Raw genomic sequence first — 19,068 nt, 5'->3', positions numbered from 1 at the left:
GCTATCCCAGACCCCCTATTCCAACATACCAAAAGTGACATTGATGCTTTCTGAAGACACCGCCTTCTGCAAGCTTGAGACTCGTATCAACAGGCTTCTTCCTTGAAAACACTAATGAAATTATCTCCTTCTGTACCTTCATGGTAGCAGGTTACTGCTCCAAACATCAAGAATATTTGTTCTATGCATTATAACCAGGATTGGAACTCGTGAGTTACAGTATGTTTCATATTTTATTTTATTTTTTTAAGAAACATATTCAAAGACTGCAAACAAAGGATTTCATGGTAGTGGCATTAAATGGTAACATTTGGGGGCTTGACTGCTTTAGCTTATTAGAAGAATTAACTAAAGGTACAACCTATGTCAAGTATAAAAGGTCTATTCCCATCCTTACAGTTAAAGTAATCACCACTCACTAATTTGTGTAGCTGCACTAGTGTTCATCCAGAAGCATGGATAAATTGAACTTAAAATTTAAAGAACTAATTACAGGTTGCTCCAATTCCTTGAACAGACAAGCTTCAAATGGAACCATTTGACATGAAACCCTACATATCTCTACATCAAGGTGTAGAGACTCCACAACAGCAGCCGCTGTCAACCACTGAAAACAATTCCCAAACATGGATCATAAAGAAGACAGACTCGGCACTTACACTGTTAGCAATTTTTTTTACCCCCAATCCCTGCCCTTCAACCAAGCTCTCCCCAGTATAAAGATGATAACACAAATCACGTTTCCTAGCACTCCTAGCTGATAACCAGCAGAGACTGTAGAGTTGGGAGGTCTCAGTTAACAGCAGAAACCCTTTAGAAGGAACACAATTAAGACAGCGTCAGCTGCAAATAACTTGGCTGTGTTAGGTTAATATGATGTCAAGGTACACAACTAAGCCAAATCTTAAAACTAGCTGTATATTTAACTGATTTTTTTCCTATGAAGAGTCACTGATCATTAGCAGACAGAAAAAAACCTCATATTACTACAACTGAACTGTTAAGAAGTAAATCCAGCTTCAACGGAGGGGAAACAAAAAGCTGTGTGTTTATTAAACTGAGTTCTAAAATATCAACATTGCTAAGGAGGTCATCGTTACTGAGTGAAGTTCAATGACTGAAGGAGAAAAAAAAAATTGTAAATCCACAAGCTGTTGTTGCAAGTTAGTCAGTATTGAGCAGGAGATTCAAGGCTTGTAACTACTTTGGAAAAAACACAGGTTTTAAAACATTTATTCTTCATTCACGCCACTCAGCTGATGAGTAAAGCCAAACCAGAATAGGTTGGATAAACACCCAATAATCTCCACTGTAAAGTTAAAGTGATAAGCTGATACACATCTAGGTACATTTTTATTTTTTTAATGCTTACAAAGATTCAGCACTTTTAAGCCATGAGGGACAGACTTACTCCTAAACTAAGAAGCAATTAAAAAATTTAAGTACAACGTGGTAGGGATAGGGTGACACATTTAAACCCATTTTGTTAATAGTTAGACTGCTAGCAAAATAGAATGATTTTTCCTTTTAGAAACAATATTGAATTTTAAGCTAGATCCGTTCTCTTGTAGTTATAAGCTTACTGATTTAAAATATGCCAGTCTGCAATTCTGAATCAGCATTTTCAGCTTTAATTCCAGCATCACATAAAGAGCTGAAAATCTGATCACCATGTCACAAGCTACTGATTAATTATATCAACTCTTTTTTTCAGCGCTGTTCTTCATTAATTCATAATTAACAGGATTTGGTAACACAATCTGTACTACTAACTTTTAACAGCCTGATCATGTCAACTGAAAAAGGACAAGTTTTTTAGTTGGTGAACTCCAGAGCTCCAGTGCTTCTCTCACATGCTCAGCAGCACCCACTCCCTACAGTTCCTGCTGGACATACCCACCAAGCTCCTCCAACCCCTGCTACAATCAGACACTTTACACAAATGCTGTCCTCTTCCTCCTCCTACCTCACATGACACCGCTTTATCACACAGACCAAGGAATTTGACATGATTAAGATACAGAAGCTTATCTGCTGCCAGCAAACTGTTTCCATGATAGGGGCATCGGAAAGGGAAAGGGAAAATGGCAGAAAGCAATCCAACACATTTCAACATGTTCCAGGCACTTGAGTCGAGGTGGGGGGAGGCAGCAACAGCAAGTCATTATTTTAATGTGATTAAAATAACGGCTTCAAAAGATATGCTGGCTGGAAAATTCTGAATGTCTTTTCCTTAAATCCGTAACAGACTTAACATCTACGGAAGTTCTGCACAAACCCAAGTATTAGCAGCACGCCTGAAGAAGCAGAATCGTTGCTTGAAGTGCCCTATTCAGATTTTTAAAGGCTGCATGATTTTGGATAAGCTCTCCTTACTACTATGGATCACTGAAGTAGCAGCAATTCTGAAAGTATCCTAGGGTAATGTTTTCCTGTTTTACTTTAAAAGCTTCCTCAGCTATTAAGCTCTCATCTTCCAGCTTTCCATCACAGCGAGAGAAGCAGTGCAAGTGCTCCAGCTTAATCTGCTCATGCCAAAGAAACTTTCGTTTTGGCTCTTTTGAGACAAGACAATCATCAGCCTAGTGCTGAGGATACAGAGAACCAGGTTCTACTTTGTAAGGGCAATCTACATTGAGAATTACACGTTTTTAAAATAATAATTAAGAACACAATCAGCCACGCAACACACACACATCTGTAATAAAGCAACAGGAGCAACACACAAAGCAAGTGCTTTTTCAGGAGAAAGGCAACAACTGTAGGAACGTTGAACAGGATCTCTGTTTGTCTTTTTTTTTTTTATATTCTCTTTGATTACTTTAGCTTGCACAATATGTTATCCCACATTGTATTTCATTTGTTTATGAGTATCTGGGCAGAGTTCCAGTGCTTTGATGCAACTGGTCACAGTGAACAGCTCAGTTCAGCATGAACACTACCACCAGCAGGGAAAGGTGGAGGAGATACAGCACCATTGTCACGTCCAGTACAGGACAAAGTCGAGACCAGCCAAGCAAACAGGAACTGAGTTCCATGAAGTCTCTTCACCTCAACAGGAAAGAAAAAGTCTGACAAATGGAGGACTCTAGAAAAATATAATAATTTTCATGATTAATGCAGTTATCTTTTTCTAATCTGCATGAGAAAAACGCAGAGTACAGATACAGTATGAAAAAATATTACTGTCTGCAACTACAAATATTTAGCAAGAAGATCAAAGTCAAAGACTCAGGCTTTTCTGCATTGAAACTTCTCATGCTAGGAACAAAAAAAGCTTCAAACCAATTCACAATAGAGAATAAGGTATCAGATAACATGATTTTATGAAACATGCATGAGCCCAACTGTATGTTTAATTTTGGTTTGTTATTAGACTGCAAGACCAACTTCTTTTGACAAGTATTTACTGGAAACAGGCATTTAAGGCAGAAATACACTTGTATCACATATTCTGCTTCATCATTCATGTAGGATTGTCTAGAATCAATGACATTTGAAGAGTCCCACCAGTGTGACTGAAGTGGCACCAAATAAAAGAACAAACTGACCAAAATAAGAAGAAAGTTTTCATAAGACAGACCATGGGGCTCAGAGAGGACAATAAAGTTACATATAACAGGAGGATTGCAGGCCTCTAGGATGCTGAAGTATGGTTCCACCAGGGCTGGTAACTGACAGATGACAGAGAATATAATCTATGTTTACATGAAATGCCATATATCCATGAGTAAACACTTATTAAACAGTTCCTCTTATCAAGCCTTGGAAGGGGTGTGCCTAAACAGATTTCAAGCCCATGTTTACCTCTCTTCCTCCATTTTCAAGCCAATGTTTACCCCAGTTCCTCCTTGCTGGATGGGAAAGGTGAGGGATGGTAGGAAAATGGAGACAAATATGTTGAAAGATACACTGGGGAGAAGGGGGGGGAAAAAAGAAAAAAAAAAAAAAAAGAGGAAAAAAAGGCACTCAAGAGCATGCTTAAAAGTCCCACAAACAACATCTAGCCTCTCTCTAGGCTTAGAAAATCCAGGGGCTGAAAAGCAACAAAACTACAGCAGCTTGTTTAGAAAAATGACCCTCAACAGGGCTACTACAGTCATCCTGCAAAATAGATATGCCCCCATAACACATGTGTGTGTTGGGACAGTAAGGACTGACACTAAGTAAGGTAGTTTGGGTCAACTTTGGTCAATTCTACATTGGTAATATGCAAAAATACTTCAGTAACCGTCCTACTCTGCCCTACCTTGACCTCTTTGTCAGTACTACATGCAAGGGGATTTTAAAAGTCTAATTTCTAGCAAAAAGAGTAAAGCTATCTGGGACATGGAATGTTTCATATCAGAGAAAGGCATTAAAAAAGCATTTAAAAAAAATCAACTTTACAAACTTGCTGAATCTTAAAGTAGAGTTTTATGAGATAGTTTCAGAAAATGGCCCCAACAGGTCCCTTGAATGTTTTAACAGTTCAAAGTCTGAGCCCCCCCTCACACAAACCATGTGGGACAACAGAAGCTGAAGGGAACGCAGCCTGCCCAGCAGCAAAGAGTCAACACACGAATTCATTTAACCTGGTGAAATGGTTGGGGGTAATGCAGCCAGCCTCTCTACATTTCAGGGAGAGCTTGGGGTTTTGTTTCTGTTTGGGGAGAAGGATGTTTGGGATTTTTTGGTGTGCTTTTTTTTTTTTTTAAGAAAAATCAATTCAGGTAATATATTTAAACACAGATTTAGATTAATCTTCAACCTTACTGTATTTTTGTACCATTTGCTTTTAGACTATTGCTTAGACAGAGGAGGAAATAAAAATGCAGTCATTTTACCATATTCTCCCGTTATAATGCATGCACCAGATTGGAGTTATTGAATAAGCTCATAAACCCCCAGGTTACATTCTTTTTCATCTGCAGCCTTGCCTTTCAAGTGAGCACTACTCTTATTAAAAGGACCAGAGACTGTCCTCAGGCATACCCTGTCTTTGAAGATGAAGCCCCAGCTACATTTTATGGAAAAGACCACTCAGGTCTTACCTTCACTAAACTGCACAGCGGGTTTAAACAATTACGCAAGACAGTGGACTTTGATTCCAGGCTCCTCTTACTCAGTCTCAAGTTTTAAAAATAATATTTTCTTTCTGCTAGGGCAGTCCTGAAATAAATGTTCCAAACAGTGATGATCCAAAGGCATTAAAGAAAAAGTTACAGCTTAAACAGCGTGACACAGATTATGAATAAAGAAACCCTTCCCATATGGAAAAGTTTTAGAAATTTGACATTTCTTTTCAATATGTGTTAATCAGAAAGACAGTAGTGAATTCTGACTGCTTCAGAAGAGAATCAAAATCTTGGGATATATTACACAAAAGAGCAATTGCAAAGAAGGAAGAACAATCTTATAGTTTCTTTTAAAACTTAACTATTAACAGTATTTTCTTAAATGGCTGGGAAAGTCTGCAGTTTGGAGCCAGCCACATGTTACTTATCAATGCTTCAAATGCAGGGTGAGTAAGAAAGGCCATGTCTGGTTCCTTTTGCAATAGGGGAAAATCTCTTTTGAAGTCTTTGAGGGACTGATGGGGGAGAAAGTGTCAGGAAAAGGGTATGACAGGTTTTGCACAGTGAGGGGCAAAAAAAGCCTGAAGTAAAATCTCTTGTCTAAACTGGGCAAAGAGATAGAAACCTCTCCTTCAGCACTGGAGTCGTCAGATAAAAAGTCTGAGACTCTTGTATCTTTTTTCCAGCGACACATGAATTCCTTTTTCTGCTTTTTGCCAGCTTCTCATCTTACCAAAAGCCTGCAGGAGAGGCCAGTCCAGCACCGAAGGGGACACAGCCATGCTGGGGCTCCATGTACAGTAGTCAGTTTCCCAAGATCCCAGGAAAACAACTTGTATTTTAAACACCCCAAGCATCACAAAAGACTTCAATTTAAAGGTGGAAGTTATCATCTGAATGATCTTAAAGCAAAATTTAAAGGATCAAGAAATTATTCTGTTTCTTGAAACAAAAGGCATTCGATGAACATCACTGCCAATATCACTGTTTTGCTCTGGGACAGGATTTCTCTCCTGTATTTACTATTCTGCGCAAGTAACTAACCTAAAAAATTCCACATTGCCTGCAGCATAATCATAATTATCCATCGGCAGGTTAAGAAGTAGACACATTTCGTTTTTACCAGCACTGTAAGTTGCTCTGCCCTTCTAAATTCCCATACTGTTGAAAACGCCAATCAAAACCAAAACTCGTTATTTTTCTCATCAATCACAAAAATAAATGTTTGATATAACTAGTCTCCAAAAGCTGCATTAAAAGTAAAAATTTGAGAGGTTAATTCCATACCAACTGTATTCATAGCTGTAGCAAACTGCTTTTGCATGTATTGCATGAACAACCTACACAGCAGAAGACATGCAAACTCAGCGTTAACTCAACAGGGCAGAAAGCTCCAGTTCACTACCCTCATTGCCCACAAGTAACAGTTTCATGCACTCTTTGTGGAAGAAAGAAGCTCAGCGCTGTTCAATTTGAAGTGCACAGAAGTATGCAGTAAACTTTTATTAATAAAAGCCACCGTTTTTATATTTTGATAATGTGATAATGAATACTATCCCCTAGGATACATAATAATAAATACTATCCCCTGTGATACAGAAGTCTCTGAAAGAAAATTTCCTTTAGCATGTCTGACCAGGAGGTCTGGTACCTACAAACAGTAATCCTGTTGCAGTTTCTGAACTCTAATGGTGAAAATAAATATTTTTTGTACAACCCTCAACCCTGTTTTGTTACCAAAACAGGGCTCTGAATTGGTTAGTGTCAGGCTACAAATAGGAAACAAACTGAACATAAATAACGTGCTGAGGTCTGCTAATTACTGTGATGATTGTCAAAGCTGCTAGTACCAAATTCACTCATCTTTGATGGTACTTATCAGCTGGTCATTGTACCCAGTTGTACAAATAGGTAATATCCACCTCACTGTGGCTGGAACTTTCAGGACGACTCTATATCCACACACATAAGAAATTTCATTACATATTTAGAGTAAATATTATGCACTATTACTCAGACTTACACACACACACACCAAAGCTATGTTACAGTTTCATCCCATGAAAGTATTTTGCACAACATTAATGAGATCAAAGTAATTGTGGATTTTTTTTGTCTGTGCTTTTTAGTAAAACCACTTTAAAGTGGCAGTTTGCTGATTCAGTTCCCCTCCTCCTCTTTAAAATCATTACACTAAACGACGAGCAACAGCACAGCCAAGAATTCAGACAGTAAAGTATTTTAACTACCTTGAGTTTTTCCACAATTCTCCTTGCTCTAGTAATGTAGTTGACCTGTAAAACAGAAGAAAGAGATTACTGATTCCTGGTAGGCTTTTCAATATTACTAGAATATACTGTACACTTAAAACTTACAAAAGCATTAACACAACATTCAGTTTCTTGAAATCTTTTTCAGAATATTTAATGGAATTACATTTTACTTTGTTAATATAACACTTTTTTCATATACAAAAAAATCTCAAAGGGAAGTCTCACTTAAGAGCGCCTAGTTGGGAACCTCATCATTTTGCCTCATGCACACTGGGGTACAAATCATACGTAAAATCCAGTCTACCTACTGAATTTTTAAAATAGAGCATAACAGCCACAACCCACAGTTCCTCTTCTAGCCCAGCAGAAGCTGAACTCTAGAGCAGCTGCTATGCTGCTGAGCAGGCAGGCTCTGGTCCAGTGGGGAGCCAGGGAAAGGAACACAATACCTCTCTTTGAAGGTTGACAACTGCTGGTGAGCAAAGTTCATAAGGAAACAACCGCCTTGCTCTGACCCTTTCCCACCACTGAGCAGCTATGGGTTTTCCTCTTGCCTTCATCTTCTAACATGAAAGTAAAATGAATAAATAAAGTAGCAATTGTTCTATCGTCTTTTGTCTTCTCAGTCTCTGAGCACAAGTTGTCTTCTATCAAACTTGACAAATCTATTTCTATCATCTTCCCTTTTCCCTCAACCACTCCTCCAAGGAAAAGCAGTTATTCCCTGGGGGCCAGGGGCCAGACTCTTTGATTTCATACATGCATACAAAACATATGTTACATTTTCTTTTCTAAGATCTATACATTGCAAATTAGACATTTTATGCATTGTGAAAACACTAAGCTCAGCCTACCATCAGGCACAGGCAGTACTTCTCACCAACTTGTTAACCCATTTTTACTTATCACATTGTAACAGCCCCTTTCAACCATCACCAGCTTTTTCCCTTTTAATCTTTCATGACTACAATACAGTATCCTCAAGCATTACTGTTTAGGTCTTCTTGGTATGTACAAATATTTCACCAGTTTCAACAATTCAGCAAGCTGGCTATCCCATTCCCTATCACCGCTAAAAGCTGGATTATTCAATGTTCTGTATGAATTTCAGCAGTGAAGAATTGATTTCCAAAGAACTAATGTGCACAAAAAGCAGGCAAGTAGAAATACACAAAATTGCTGTAAGACATTATTCTCACAAGATACTCTGAAGCAAAAAACAAAACTTCCAAGAGAACCATGGTTAAAATAAGATGTTGCATGTGTGCACAAATTGCCTATTTCCCTGAATTACTTTGTTACAGAAGCTCAGTTCCTTGCTCACTTGAAATATATATGTTGCCATAAACATGGCATTATTTTCAGCAAGTTTGTATTTAGGAATGAACAATGTACTAATACAGGTAAACAGCCATAGAACTATTTCATCTACTTTCAGATCTGACAAGAATACAGATTTAGGAGACAGAACTGGCTCTAGCCAGGTGCTCTGCATGGGGCTTGGGCATATTTGCTTATTTTGCTGTCCTGCCAACTGCTCCCTGGCAGAGCATACAAAGTGATGGCAGTGACTGGGGAAAGAGGAGGAAATGTATTGGCATCAAAAAGTCGTGTTAGATCAGGAGCCCTCCACAAAGTCAGGAATTTAAACACTTTAACGTGACTGTTTATTCTTGGCATGAGTACGATTTATTTTTCATCTACTTCACACTGTTAGAGATAAGGGAACGCTATTTCTATGCAAGTTCCCGATACATTATTTTAAGCCTAGCCAGCACCCGCAAGAAATCCCATCTTGCAGGCTAGCAGCTATTGTTTCTAGAAGGTATTGGTAGACCACTCTTAGACATGAAAATTCAATATTCTTTCCAATCTTGACAGCTCTGGGTACAATAGCACTGGTTGGCAGAATGTAGAGGCACCCACTTATTATGGCGTTTAACACTACTTTATTTCCCCCGGAGCTGTACAGCACCGCTAGCTCCCATAGGGACCAGGGTACCCCCAGGCAAGCTACGGCTACCTTGCTTGGCTGTGTCCCCATCTCTGGGCACTGGAGACCCTACAGCTCTCAGCAAAAGAAGGGAGTGGGGGAAAGACCTGAAGCCAAGAACTGTAACACTCCAAACATCATACAATTCTGAGAAGATTTTTTCCTGCCCTTTGTCACAAATGCTTTGCTACAACCCCTTTCTTCTTTACATCCCTTCTCACTAGTATCGCTCAACGCATTTTCACAAGCTCTTGCTCCCTCCCCAATTCAAAAATCTCATTGTCAAAGAAATCCCAACAAAAAAAACCTTGACAATTGTGAAACTGCTATGTTTGGTGCCATGACCTAATTCACTCTGCTTAATTCATTGGGGTCTTTTCATCCCATTCTATCCACCCCTTGAGTGTAAGCATGAAACTCTGACCTAGGCAGTGGCCAGCAGTTGTCTTCACTACACTTAACATTGTTTAGGCCATACTTTTAGCTCTTATTTAGTAATTAAATGCATCTATGGCCAAAATAAAAATCATACATCCAGTAACAAAGGATGCAGATCATACCAATTCTGGGGAAAAAAATCTGAGAAGAAATAACAGTCGTGCAGTGAAGAACCAACTCAAAGGCAGATTAAGGAAAATATTAACTGGAAGACATTCTTGGATAAACAAATTAGGAAGAGAGATTGATTTTAACTGAAGACATGACAGCCGTAAGACAAATATTGAATATGAGCAGCTTCAAAAAAAGGAATACATCTGAATAAATGTATGTCAGAAATCAGACATAGTATACAAATCCTAACATGATATTGAAAATGCAAGTACAAATTAAATGTTAAATGAGGGTTTCAGCCTGTAAGACAAAAGGATTTGTATTTCAGAGATAACATTTCTCTTCTTGAGTATTAAAGTGCCACTTGGTTATTTGAGAGCTAGCTCTCCCCCACTCAGAGAAGCAACATTTTAGAGCTGCATCCAGAAACTATGAGTAATCACGATGACAGACCGTCAAGGAACTGATGGGATATCCCAAAGAAACATGTCCTGGAATGAAAATATGATCATCTTCAACTACTCATACTATAATGACTGATCAAGCATGTATAAGGAAAATACACTTCTGGTTTGAATCCAGATCTTAAGCATAAAAAGTAAAGCCCTAGTAAATATTTAAGAGAATTTTAAGTTCCAAACTGAAGAGCTGGCAGCTAATATGTTGTTTTTTTTTTTTAAACAAACAAAACCATCAAAAGATTGTGCAACTCTAAGAGTCCTTAAGGAAACAATTGGGAATTTTTCATAACGTGGTATTTCCTTATACCACTGACCACAGAAATGCAAACAGTTCCACCAAACAGAGATTTCTTCATTGGAAACAGCTGACAATCTAACCATGTTTCCATCTTTTCCACTCTCAGTGCTCAGCATACAAAATAGATGATATAATGGGATACAGAAGTGCCATACCAGGGCCACAGGATATCTTTACTACAACTCAGCACCTGAAAGGCTTTACAAGAATATATTTCCTGAGGGAGAGAGAGCAAACTTATGTTTAATTAATCGAGCATCTTTGTCTAATATATTTTTCTGCTGAGATTTCTACTACTTTGTTGATTTCCCCAAAATGCTGTCAGGTTCCTTATCAACTAGAAACAGACCCCTAGCCTCAACCATAACTCGTATCAGTCACAAGACTCAGTTCTGCAACATTCCCTTCCTGACAGTAAGGCAGGTGATGCTAGTGAGGAGCACTGGCACAAAACCATGGGTTGTTACTCAACTTGTCAGGTGGAAAAAAAAAGGTAGTACTACTGGTAGTATAGCCTTCGTACCTTATACAATATACCCCATGTTAGTCTAAAGAATAGATCTCCTCATCAGTTTCTCCATTTGGGATTATTATTTGAGCAATGCCAACCAACACTGACTACCTCCAAAGCAAGCTGGAAATGTTGGTGTAATGTGATGGGCAATAGCACTCTTGGCACTCTCAGACTACCTTCACACCCTGCACGAGGAGACCAAGAATCAGAGATATCCCAAGGAAAAGGCAAGACAGGCCTTATAAAAGGGACTTCATTCTCTTGACAGCTAATTACCAAGTAACTATGATGGAGAAAGCAATTTACAATCTGTGCTGAGCTTCATGCTGTGAATACAAAAAAAAAAAAGAAATGAACATAAGCCATGGTAAAACCAGAGAGTATTGTCAGAATTCAGGAAGGCACCAGGAATGCTATAAGGTGCTAATCATAGGCACCCTGACAAACATCTGTCATTACAAATTTGCAACTCAATTAAGCCAAGATTTTAATCAGGGCTACAACTTTACTTAATTCTCTCCATTGCAGCTGAAGGAAAGCAAGGGGAATAAGTCATAAAAATAGAGCAAAACTGAAATGTGCTACAGAGAGACCAAATTGTTTTCAGAAGGAAAAAAACAAAACAAACAAAACCCATGAAAGACAAAGCTTTATGGAGTTAGTGTGCCAAACAAGTAAAGAATTTTGCATGGTAGAAAAGACAAATGTCTTAACTTCAGATAGAGACATTAAAAGACTTTGCCTGTGTGGAAGACTGTTTACAGTCTTATTACCCTGGTAGTCAAGGAAACCACTCTTAGAAGATTTCAAATTTTGGAGTTCCCCTTTTAGGACAGAACATGGAAAAATTCTCCACATTTGTCAAAAAAAGATAATGGGATACTGATCTGGTGTCCCACATGAGGATAAACAGGGCCACAAGGCTTTGACAGCACACTTGTCTCAATGGCACTGCAAAGGAAGAGGTCACCCCCATGACCAAAACGTGCCTATACTGTGCTTTTAATCTTCTGAGGTAATAAATGATAAATCAGCCATTGCAAGTCTCCCATAATATTTTCACATACAAGACCATTTACCAGGAGTTAAATGGTTTTCAACTAAAGCCCTAATAGAATTAAATCTGGCCAGGGTCATCAAGGACAACAAGAAAAGCTTCTATAGGTGTGTTGGTGTAGATGCAGACCCTTTCTGGAAGGAAACAGGAGACCTGGTTACCCAGGACTTGGGGAAAGCGGAGGTAGTCAACAATTTTTTTTACCTCTGTCTTCACTGGCAAGTGCTCCAGCCACACCACCCACATCGCAGAAGGCAAAGGCAGGGACAGGGAGAATGAAGAGCTGCCCACTGTAGGAGGAGGTCAGGTTCAAGACCATCTAAGGAACCTAAAAGTGCACAAGTCCATGGGACCTGATGAGATGCATCTGCAGGTCCTGAGGGGAGTGGTGGATGAAGTGGCTGACCCACTATCCATCATATTTGACAAGTCACGGAAGTCCAGTGAAGCTCCCACTGACTGGAAACAGGGAAACACAACTTCATTTTTACCAAGGGAAAAAAGGAAAACACAGAGAACTACAGGCCAGTCAGTTTCACCTCTGTGCCTGATGAGTTCATGGAGCAGATTCTCCTGGAAACTATGCTAAGGCACATGGAAAATAAGGAGGTCATTCGTGACAGCCAGCGTGGTTTAACTAACAGCAAATCATGCCTGACAAATTTGGTGGCCTTTTGTGACAGGGCTACAGCACTGGTGGATGAGGGAAGGGCAACTGACATCATCTACCTGGACTTGTGCAAACCATTTGACACTGTCCCACGCGACATCGTTGTCTCTAAACTGGAGACACACGGATTTGACAGATGGAGCACTCAGTGGATAAGGAATTGGGTAGATGACCACACTCAAAATGTTGCAGTCAACAGTTCAATGTTCAAGTACAGACCAGTGACAAGCAGCTTTCCTCAGGTATGGGTACCAGCACTGTTTAACATCTTTGTCAGTGACAGGGACACTAGGAATGAGTGCACCCTCAGCAAGCTCACCAACGACACCAAGCTGAGTAGTACAGTCAACATGCTGGAGGGAAGCAATGCCATCCAGAGGGACCTTGATAGGCTTGAGATGGGCCCATGCAAACCTCATGAAGTTCAACAAGGCCAAGCACAAGGTCCTGCACCTGGGTCAGGGCAATCAAAGCACAAATACAGGCTGGGCAGAAAATGGATTGAAAGCAACCCTGAGAAAGACTTGGGGCTGTTGGTGGACAAGAAGCTCAACACGACCTGGCAGCGTGCATTTGCAGCCCAGAAAGCCAACGGTATCCTGGGCTGCATCAAAAGAAGGGCGACCAGCAGGTCAAGGGAGGTGATTCTCCTCTTCTATTCAGCTCTCCTGAGACCCCACCTGGGGTACTGCATTCAGCTCTGGGGCCCTCAGCATCAGAAGGACATGGATGTGTTGGAGCAAGTCCAGAGGAGGTCACAAAGATGACCAGAGGGCTAGAGCTCCTCTCCTAGGAAGACAGGCTGAGAGAGTTGGGGTTGTTCAGCCTGGAGAAGCGAAAGCTCTGGGGAGACCTTATAGCAGCCTTCCAGCACCTTAAGGGGACCTACATGAAAGCTGGAGAGGGACTTTTTACAAGGGCCTGTAGAGACAGGACAAGGAGTAATGCCTTTAAACTGAAAGGGGGTAGATTTCGATTGGGTATTTAGGAAGAAATTCTTTACTGTGAGAGTGGTGAGGCAGTAGAATAGAACAGGTTGCCCAGAGCAGCTGTGGATGCCCCATCCCTGGCAGTGTTCAAGGCCAGGCTGGATGGGGTTTTGGGCAACCTGATCTAGTGGAAGGTGTCCCTGCCCATGGCAGGGGGGTTGGAACTAGACTATCTTTAAAGTCCCTTCTAACCCAAACCGTTCTATGATTCTGTGAGTTACTGAACAGGAAGCTAAACATTTCAAGATAGGCTTTATTTGAACTACTGCATCTTTATCTTTTCTTTCTAAGAGATGTACACAAAACTCTCAAAGCACTGACCTTCCAAAGCACACTCTTGGTCTTGGAGAAATCTGCTTTTCTAAAGTTACAAACATATGAAGCCTCCCCTCCTTTTCAGAGGATACTGAAGATCTAAACATAAATTATACAAAGCAGCAGCTTGGTTTAATTACAAATAGTAAAGCAAAAATTTTCCCAATTATCTTAAGTAGATAAGAAAAAAACACATCAGCTGATATGCCAGTCTGTGCTGAGATTTAGAAGACTGCTCAAAACCTATCAGCATCCTAGAGAAAAACATACACCAAAATATTTTCAATTTAATCTTAGTGAGGATACTATAGAGAACTACCCAGACTCTGCAGGCTGTAAGGCAAGGCAGTAGTTAGAGCACACCACATATTTCCACAATTAGAACATAGTAATATCAAGCTATGCAAGAAATGATTTGCTAGTTTTCATTAACATGTACGGTTCATTTTTATTTTTTCCTACAGTTGTTGCACCAAGATGCATGTTCAGAATGGCAAGAAACTACTAAGCAGAGTCTATGTAACATTTATATTCAAGTTGAACTGGCACCACAATCAGTGGAAGCTTTTTTTTTTTTTTTTAAGGAAGCAAAGATTAATTTTAGAGAAATGTTACAAATCAAAGCTATTGAAGAATATTTGAAAAGCTTTAATTACAGCTTCTGTCTGAACTAAATACATACGAAAATGAACATGCTCATTCACTATTACCATAGGGTTTACAGTTTATAACAACACCTGTTATTCCATTTTACTTTTGTCATCGGATAAATCCCACTACTGAAGGCTCAATGCTCAACAATCCAGTGTTGTGAAGAATATAGCTGCTGTCTGGTATCTACTCTAATTACTGTTTCTCAGCAAGTTTATAAGAGTAGTTTCAAGTGGGGTATTTTAAGTACTGCATTATTAATTTTTCATATAAATACAGTCCAAGCAGTGGGAAATGGCAGTTTCAGAATTCATCTGAATGGCCTTAAGGATCCAGATGCGTTCTGTACAGTTCTGCAACAGGCGTCCCAACTGGCATCAGGAAAATAATTTCAGCATCACATACTTCTACTCCCTTTGCCTACTTAAAATGAAATCCCTACTGAGATCAGCATTAGTCAAGCTGTATTCATTCATATTTGTTAATATATTGCATCTCTTTCAGTGACAGGTACTTCAAGCCACACAAAATACAAACACTAACCATGGCTTCAAAAAGCCTGTCAAGGGGAGGTGAACAGTGGTCCTTTAACTTTCATCATGAAAAATGAAAAAGCGTATGTTAGAGCTATACACAATACATTTAAGCAAAATGATTTTCAAGCTATGTCCAAGGTTTGGGTAATTGTAAAGAAAAAATCCCACTTAGCATCTTCCTATTGCTGTTTAATGCCCCTGAACTTGCATCCTAATCTTTTTCCCTCTCTAGGTTTTTTGGGGTTTTTTTTTTTTTTGGTTTGGGTTGTTGTTTTTTTTTTTTTCACACTCCACATATATTCCAGTATTCAGACTCTTCAGATTTTAAATCTCTCCTGGAAGAAAATTATAAAAAGAATAATGTATCTTGCATTTCTTTTTTAAAAAGAGAAGGAAATGTAAAAGCCCGACATTACTCCTTTCTCACCTTTTGTTAGCACAGGTTTCCTGCTTTCTTCTTGTCCCCAAGATAAAATCTCCTTCTCATTTTCTACCAGTCTTTCAGGGTCAGCTCCAACTCATTAGCTTATTCTACAATCTCATTACTGTCATCAGATTTCACCTACTCAAATGACATACTCACTCCACTTCTTAAAAGTTGCTCTCAGTTTCTCACCAGAAACCATCCATGCCAACCAATCCTACCTAGCAGTTTGCAGGATCCCACCCTCAGCAACGCATACTCACCTAGAAATGCCAATACTGTTAACTGTTGTAAGAAATAAGAAATCCCACCCTCCACTCATTGCAGCTCCCTCCTTTAATACTTTGCTCCTACTTCTACATTCAATTTTCAGCACCATCCCCTGAACTTACAGCACTTCATCTTTGGCCTGCTCCCCCTTTTCCATTGCCATGTGATATGAGAGCTACCCATAAGCACTGCTTTGTCTAACCTCCTATAAATCATAAATATACCAGTTTACCACTAGGAAATGGCCCTGCATCTATCTAGCCTTTTAAATTCTCAATCTGACATCCACAAGAGAACATTTTTACATTTTTAATCACCTCATCCGCAATCAGAAGCAACTTCTTGGTGTTGTATGCAGACCATCCACCTCTTGCTCTGCCCAAGACACTCGCTACAGCATCAAAGCTTCAAGAACAGAATGGGCACTTCGGGGAGCAAGAGCTCTGCTCCCTTGGGCTCCATCACGCAGGTATGTGATACACCATTTTCATTAGACTTGCATGTGAAAAACACACTTAAACATTTGCAGTTATAGTGCTGTTACAGAGACAGTTGTCTGCCTAAGGATAAAAAGCAAGGCAAGTTTCACAGGGAATCTTTCCATCTTTTTCCACATGAGAATGTGCTAGATTTTATTGTTACTATACTACATTTCATTTCAAGGCATGTTTTTTTTGCAAACTGCCTTTGCCATTTCACTCCTAAAAAATGTCCATTCAGGATGTTTTTACTAAGAAGTGATGCTTGATAACTCGATGCTTCAACCACCTCTGCTGCCACCGATTACTTTCTAATCTCATCTTTTCCTTTACTACTATGTTGGGTTTATTTCTAAGCCATCAAATCTACATCACCTCTACACCTGCACTAGCACAGTTTTCTCTTTCAGCTATGAAGCCGAAGCATTACTCCCATTCTACTTCAGCAACATTACTTCTGAAGGTTTCCAGCAAGGTTACCATCATTCTTTCCGAGACTGCCCAAACTTGCTTCATACTGTGCCCAAAAACAAGAAGAGACGAATGGAAATAAAAATGAAGCCCTGCAGCTGAAGTTTTGAGGGGCTGGAGAGGATTTTCCCCACACTCCCAATTGTTATTGAGGCAATCAGCCCAGTCACATCGATGCACAGCACAACCTCTCATGAGCAATCTCTGTGCCCGATGACAAATAATCAATGTGTCACAACATAAACTTCAATTGTATGGTATTATTTTCTTCCAGTATCAATTTATGGATAAAGCCATAGCTAGATTCATGATGCCAGTCTTGCTGCAAAACTAATAATGGACAATAAACATACAGAACTTTAAATATTTTTCCTCATCTACGAAGTACCGAAACACTTATTTATTGAAACAAGCTGTATTTGGAAGATTGTGATTTGTTTACAAACTGACCAACTCCATTGGTTGAACTCCATTCAACAGATTATCAGTATTCTTCCTACTTTATTCTGATATTATAAACAGAAACATTGCCTCTTTGTATTCTTTATTGACTCTCATTAAATGCTCAGTGAAGACCCCAAACCTGAGAAAGAATAAAAACCAACTTTTTTTTTTAAAAAAAACCCCTCTGTACCTCACTTATTCACTTTTTACTTCTAACAAAGCTTAATTCATCCAACCTCCACCCTAACCCCTGGGAGCATCTTGTACTTTCCAGCATCTGGACTGTATTTACTTTACTAAGAAGAAAGTTAAATTTGCTCATGAACAAAGAAAATCCCCTTACTATCTTCCCGTCTTGTCTGCATAGTTATTTTTTAAATTCTTATTTTCTTAAAAACATTATTGTGCCCTCTGGGGAGCTCGCACAATCTTCCTTGTGAGTTCTATGGAGGTCACGCAACTTCTTCATTTACCATCTTCTAACATTGTCTTTTTATTATCCAAAAAAAAAAAAAAGGGGGGGGGGGGGGAAGAGAAATTACTATTTTTCCCCTCTGTTTTAACCTTCTCTTCACAAAAGGCCTTACGGACAGCACAGAAGTTCACGTATGATGGATTAGGATAGTAGCCATTGTGCTGAGGTGTTTGTTTAGACAGTAAAAGTAACAGTTTTGCAAATGAAAAATGATTGCAGAACTAAGATCAGAAACAAATTTTATGAGGAACATAGACACGTGTTTACTTTTGAAGCTGTACCCGTTTTGATTGTATCCCTCCCCCTGGTAGCTCATGCTAGTGCAGGACTGCTGCATCTCTGTCCCTCCACTTTTCATCAAAATATCTGTGTTGTGACCCCATTACCAACACTATGGATACAAACGTGCCAAGGAACACTTCCCAAAAAGGTGCAGACTGCAGAAGACAAGCAGCTACCTCAAACTGCTTTTTACTGTCGACCACATGTTCTTAAACCCCACCTACTTTTATTTGGTTTTATCTGAGCTGCTGTATAATGCTTCCCCTTTAGTGCATTTTATAACCCTATTTTTCAAGGCACACTATCGTTTTTGATCAAAAGTAGTGAACTATAGCTTATGACTAAACGCTATTTTTCAGCTTTGCTCTGCTCCACTTGACATGCACCAGAAATCTTCATCAAGTTTAAATGAAAGCCAGATTGGCCCCTTTGTTACAAAGAAAATTAATGAAAGCAATGAGCAACGCATGACATGCTAACTTTTTAATTAGGAATTGAAGGTTCCTGATGCTTTGTGATGCTTGACCCAAATGCCTGACTAATTTAAAATATTAATTTAGTTTAATGAGCTAATTTACTACCTGTGATAAGGGAAAAATGCCAGTGTAGAACTATACAGCAACATAAATTAGAAAACACATGCTAGAAGAAAAACACCTTTCTACAGGGATGATTGCCTGAAGAAAACTGCCTGCTGTTGTTTATTTTCAAGTTGAACCTCTGAATTTAATTCAAAGAAGTGACCCTTCAGAGGCATAATGATTTTTAATGTTTATGTCAAGTATCTTCTGGTCTCTTCAGCAACTCTTCTCGAATATCAAGGAGTAGAAGTTCAACTACAGATGTGCGGGAGGCTG

The 19,068-nt window shown here is 39.3% G+C and overlaps 1 protein-coding gene across 4 annotated transcripts in view; it reads right to left on the bottom strand.

The window, feature by feature from the left end:
* The window catches only part of ADD3 (adducin 3), a 103,670-nt gene that overhangs the window by 59,857 nt on the left and 24,745 nt on the right, over positions 1-19,068 (bottom strand). For 3 of the 4 annotated variants that reach the window (XM_037399335.1, XM_037399334.1, XM_037399338.1), the window contains exon 2: positions 7,307-7,351. The exons of the other annotated variant lie outside the window; for it this stretch is intronic. The gene's annotated coding sequence lies outside the window, so the exon portion shown is untranslated. The remainder of the gene's footprint in view (positions 1-7,306; positions 7,352-19,068) is intronic. 4 annotated transcript variants of the gene reach the window in all.

Source organism: Falco rusticolus, chromosome 9, assembly GCF_015220075.1.
Source record: "Falco rusticolus isolate bFalRus1 chromosome 9, bFalRus1.pri, whole genome shotgun sequence".
NCBI lineage: Eukaryota > Metazoa > Chordata > Aves > Falconiformes > Falconidae > Falco > Falco rusticolus.
This window is presented reverse-complemented; position numbering and strand designations above follow the sequence as displayed.